General features: G+C 42.7%; 1 pseudogene; it reads left to right on the forward strand.

The window, feature by feature from the left end:
• The first annotated feature begins 4,153 nt into the window (after nucleotides 1-4,153).
• Nucleotides 4,154-5,792, forward strand: LOC139345486 (uncharacterized; annotated as a pseudogene).
• The last annotated feature ends 208 nt before the right edge of the window (nucleotides 5,793-6,000 follow it).

Below are 6,000 nucleotides of genomic sequence, written 5' to 3' on the forward strand. Positions count from 1 at the left end.
ATCAATTTATATACGCACACAAAATGGAAAAGACCCTTCCTTTTCATCCTTGCCAACAACTACCAGCCAAGTCGCAAATCAGTACACAGATATATGAAGTGGGTACCTATGGTTACACCAGCATGGCTATAATTGGCATATCTAAGCCACTTTTTGTGCTTTTGTATGAGAAGCAGTCTGTTCAGTACAACACTCCCTGCATCAACAGTCTGTACAGTCAGATCTCCTCACATATTCATACAGACATTCCTTCCCCCATCACCACACAAAAGGCTACCCTTTGCCCTTGCATCCCCCCTAACACTATCAGCCTCCCCCTCCCCCAAGTGTGCAGAGCAGGTGCTGAGCCAGATTGTCTGCTGAGGTGAAGTGACAGCATGGAGCACAGTATCTCCCCAGAGGAGAGCAGAGAGAACACTACAATCCAACACCAACACCCCACCATATGTCTCCCTCCCCTCACTACAGTGTACCTCCAGTCTGTAGACCAGTTTGTGTTTGCGTAGATGATGATGTCTGGTGTTGAAGGGAGCAAGAAAAAGATTTCAGTAACTGGACTGAAGCAACATGCTTGGTTAAACAACATGATAACTCATGCTGTGCTGCCAAGCATAGTAAAATTTCACAGAATTTTGTCTAAAGTTGTAGTGTAGATCCAAAAGTCACAAAATATGTCAGGCAGCTTTATGGGAAAATATGTAATTGTTTATCTCTATCTATCTTTGTCTAACACAACTGCTCTTGGTCATTCAAACACTCAAGTGTGTTCGTATCATGTCAGTCAGCACAACACTAGGGATGACAGTGATTTTGGCATAGTCGGCACAATTACTATTGCAGGTTCACGAGATGCACCAGAGCCCAAAAAGACATTTTACTGTACACAATCACATTTTTAAAAGGACTGTGAATGATGCAGAGCATCACAAACACAAATGAGTAATCCATAATCAGAATGTCATTTATTTGGTCCAGTAAAATTTGAGAAGTCTTTGAGAGATGTATTAGTTCAATGCCCTTAATGTTTTGCAGAGTCAGCAGGAAGGACTTTAATGTTAATGTTTTATTGGCCCACAAAACACAGATGTCAGATGTGCTATTTGAACAGTTTTTATTGGAATGAATGGGGTATTATCTCAGAGCACTGAAACATAGATATCTTAACATGTTGATGGTATGTTGCCAGTCACCCTCAAGTGCCCATATACATGCTATACAGTGAACACAGCAGGCTACATTAGATTTTCCTACGCTAACCTTAGTCCCTCCCTATAATTTCATCATCAAAATCATCAACCTGTATTTTAGACCCCATCCCAACCAAGCTGCTTGAAGAAGTTCTACCTTTAATTGACTCCGTATTAGACATGATCAATCTGTCTTTATCAACAGGCTATGTACCAGAGTCCTTTAAAGTAGCTGTAATAAAACCTCTACTTAAAAAGCCTACTCTTAATCCAGGGGTTTTAGCCAACTATAGACCAATACAGTATCCAACCTTCCCTTTCTCTCAAAAACTCTTGAGAAAGCAGTTCCTAATCAGCTGTGTGACTTTCTACACAAAAATAGTTTATTTGAGGATTTGAGGAATATTCTCCAGTTGATTCAGAACGCTGCAGCACGTGTTCTGACAAAAACCAGGAAGAGAGATCATATTTCTCCAATATTAGCCACTCTGGCTCCCTGTAAAGTTTAGAATAGAATTTAAAATTCTCCTCCTTACTTACAAAGCCATAAATGGTCAGGCACCTTCTTATCTTAAAGAGCTCATAGTACCTTCTTACCCGACTCGAACACTGCGTTCCCAGAATGCAGCCCTACTCATGGTTCCTAAAGTCTCCAAAAACAGAACCAGGAGCCAGAGCATTTAGCTATCAAGCTCCTCTCCTCTGGAACCATCTTCCAGTCTTTGTCCGGGCGGCAGACACTGTCTCTACATTTAAGAGTAGGCTTAAAACTTTCCTTTTTCATAAAGCTTATAGTTAGGGTTGGCTCAGGCTCATCCTGGACCAGCCCCTAGTTATGCTGCTATAACATTAGACTGTCGGGGGACCTCCAAAGATACACCGAGCTCCTCTGTCCTTCTCTCCCTCTCCATCTGCACGTTTTCATGTCCTACCACGGTGTGTTACTAATTTAGCTCCTTCCCTGGAGTCTCTGTATTCTGTCTGTCTCTCTCTGTCTGTCTCACTCTCTCTTGCTCTCGAGGCAGATGGCCGCCCACCCAGAGCCTGGTTCTTCCTGATGTTTCTGCCTGTTAATAGGAAGTTTTTCCTCGCTGCTGTCGCCAAGTGCTAGGCTCCAGCCCCCCCGCGACCCCAAAAGGGATAAGCAGCATAGAAGATGGATGGATTAATCTCATGAATCCATCCATCCTATCTCAGCTGTCAACGGGCGGGAGGCGGGGTGCACCAGGGGGTACACCCTGGACCGGTCACCAGCCGATCGCAGGGCACAAACACGCAACCATTTACACTCACACTCACACCTAGGGGCAATTTAGAGTCACTAGTCAACCTAATGAGCATGTTTTTGGTCTGTGGGAGGAAGCCGGAGTACATGCATGCAGGATGCACGGGAATCCGAACCGGCGACCTTGTTGCTGTGAGGCATGCGCACTACCTGCTATGCCACTGTGCAGCCCCATGAGATTAATCGTGATTAATATTTGAATCAATTAACAGCACTATTTTTATCACAAGATGACATCAAAAACCCTGTGTTTGTTGCCCAAAATCGCTGTTTCTTTTATATTTATATATATCTGTGTTGTCTGCTCTGGTTGCATTTTATCTTGATGTGGCAGACTATGTGGCTTTATAATACTTGTTGCACCTGTCCTAGTGTCTGTAGACTTTTTAGTAATTGTCTGAATTTTGTCCTCTTTTCTGGTTATGTCTATTACGATTATACAGAGGAGGGTTGTATAATTGATTGTCAGTTGTAGTCACAGGCTACAAAGAGTCATCTATAGAAATGTATTTTATTGTTTGGTTGGACATAACATTTCAGTGGTGTAATGTTGTTCTAGTAATATATCCATTGACATTTAATGTAATTTCTTTTGCACCCTAATGATAAAAATTAACAGTAGTATCATATATCATCATATACACAAAAAATTGTATTCTTTTATTTAGTATCTTTTTATTCAATGAAAACTGTTCAAATGTTTGTCTTTCTGTAGTCATCAGATTATATTAATAATTTCAGTCAATTTCAGTCATCTAGCTAAAGCCTTTTATCTAACTCCATGTTGAAGAATGCAAGTGTCTGGTTTTGTGGTCTAATGGTATCAATTTAACTAAAACATCCAGATTAATTTTGATTCCAGATCAAATATATTTTGATGGTAATGTGACAAACAAATAAACACAGCATTTCATGTCAACAAACATATGACAAAATACATTTAGTTAATAAGATAGCTACTCAGGTGTTAGGTGCAGACAAGGTTGTTGTTTATGATCAAAAGGCCGTTCATGTGGCTTTTAGCAAGTTAGCTCGCTGGTTTTAGACTGAAGCTCCAACTGCTGCTTTAAATGAACTTGTGATCTAGCTGAAACATGCACAAACATACACTCACCGAGTCCCAGCAATGAACTTTCCTCGCTGATCGCTGTCCTACTTTCGTCCTACTTTCTACGGCTCCTCATTGGCCTGTCTTACTTTGGCCAAGGTCCAATCAGTGGCTCACAATTTTCTTTCTTCTTCTTTCTACTTTCAACCTCTTGCTCTTTATTGGACCCTCAGGCATCACGACTCCTGACATTTCATGCATCTTTCAATGGAGAAGCAAAGGTGAGTAAAGCAGCATTTTGCTAACCAATATTAGCATGAAATTCATGACGACAGACAGCCATTGCTGAGGCTGACCTTAGCAAGTTATTCCTAGTTCCAGACACCATTATTTCTTGGCTGTTGCTTATGATATTTTTTAAAAATAATAGTTTTATACAAGTGTGCTTAGGATTACATCAAGATCACAGTGAGGTTACAAGGACAGAGTTCATAACACAAAGTCACTGTCAGGTTACATGGATAGTTAGTTCATGACAGGCATTTCAGCCTCATTAACTCCTTCTACGTCATACTAATGTACTACCTTAATCTAAAACAGAGCACACAACGTCAGTTTGAATCTTTATTTGCAATGGTGGAGCAGCACACCAGAGAATGGATGGTGCGGTCGATGAGCTACCTCTCTGTGGTTCGCAAGCTTTGTGCACTGGGTGTGGCACAGCAGGGGCAGGTGTCCATCCCACCCATGCACCCGGTCCCCAGCATTCCCTGGCTGCTGTTGGTCTATGTGAGGGAGGCCCTCCCTCAGCTGGCGGAGACAAAGCCAGGGTCACATCCATCTTTGGGGACATCTTGAAGATGGACTCCACAAAGAAGGAAAGCTTTTGTCATTGTTCTGCGTAAATGATAGCGAGCCTGACAATGCCATGTGATTGTTGTTTTCATTGTTGTTTTGATTGTGTCACGTGTCTTTCTTTTCCTGTACAGATACAGGAGATGCTGCCGGCTCAGCCGCCTGGGTCACCAATGTGGGCAACATGGAACATGGGCAGGTGCTCATGTCCATCCTCACTGACTCCGAGGGGGACGGACTGTTGCCCATGGCGGCTGGACTGATGCAGCAGTACAGAGACGCTGGAAAGACCTTCAGGTTTTGTACGTGGACCGGGACTGCTGTGCCATCACCAGACAGTACAAGGTACAGTACTGCGTGTCAATTCAAAACACATTCTTTCATTCCCGCTTGGATAGTGGAGGTGGATTATAGAGATGTGTTTCATTCTGTACGCGTTAATGATGACTCCTCTGTGCTCACTGAAGTCAGCTATGGAGTTCCGCAGGGTTCTGTGCTTGGACCAATTCTATTCACCTTATATATGCTTCCTTTAGGTAAGATTATCAGGAAGCACTCAATAAATTTTCATTGCTATGCAGATGATACCCAGCTATATTTATCAATGAAGCCGGAAGAAACCAGTCAGTTAACTAGACCACAAGCATGTCTTCATGACATAAAGACCTGGATGACCTGCAATTTTCTGATGCTAAACTCAGACAAAACTGAAGTTATAGTAGTAGGCCCTAAACATCTTAGAAAGTCACTTTCTGATGACATAGCAGCTATGGATGGCATTGCGCTGGCCTCCAGCACCACTGTAAAGAATCTGGGAGTCATCTTTAACCAAGACATGTTCTTTCACTCCGATCTAAAACAAATTTCGAGGTCTGCCTTTTTTCACCTACGTAATATCGCAAAAATCAGGCATATTTTGTCTCAAAATGATGCAGAAAAACTAGTCCATGCATTCGTAACTTCCAGGCTGGATTATTGCAATTCCTTACTATCAGGCTGCCCAAATTCGTTGCTGAATATTCTCCAGTTGCTCCAGAACGCTGCAGCACGTGTCCTGACAAAAACCAGGAAGCAAGATCATATTTCTCCAATACTCGCCACTTTGCACTGGCTCCCTGTAAAGTTTAGAATAGAGTTTAAAATTCTCCTCCTTACTTACAAAGCCATAAATGGCCAGGCACCTTCTTATCTTAAAGAGCTCATAGTACCTTATTGCCCCACTCGAACACTGCATTCCCAGAATGCAGGTCTACTTATGGTTCCTAAAGTCTCAAAAAGCAGAACAGGAGTCAGAGCATTTAGCTTTCAAGCACCTCTCCTGTGGAACCATCTTCCAGTCTTTGTCCGGGAGGCAGACACTGTCTCTACATTTAAGAGTAGGCTTTAAACTTTCCTTTTTGATAAAGCTTATAGTTAGGGCTGGCTCAGGCTTGTCCTGGACCAGCCCCTAGTTATGCTGCTATAGGATTAGACTGTCGGGGGATATCCAAAGATACACCGAGCTCCTCTGTCCTTCTGTCCCTCTCCATCCGCACACTTTCATGTCCTACTTCGGCGTGTTACTAACTTAGCTCCTTCCCCGGAGTCTCTGTGCTTTGTCGTCTTGCAGGTTCCCATGGACAGTG

This window comes from Chaetodon trifascialis, chromosome 17 (genome assembly GCF_039877785.1).
Source record: "Chaetodon trifascialis isolate fChaTrf1 chromosome 17, fChaTrf1.hap1, whole genome shotgun sequence".
NCBI lineage: Eukaryota > Metazoa > Chordata > Actinopteri > Chaetodontiformes > Chaetodontidae > Chaetodon > Chaetodon trifascialis.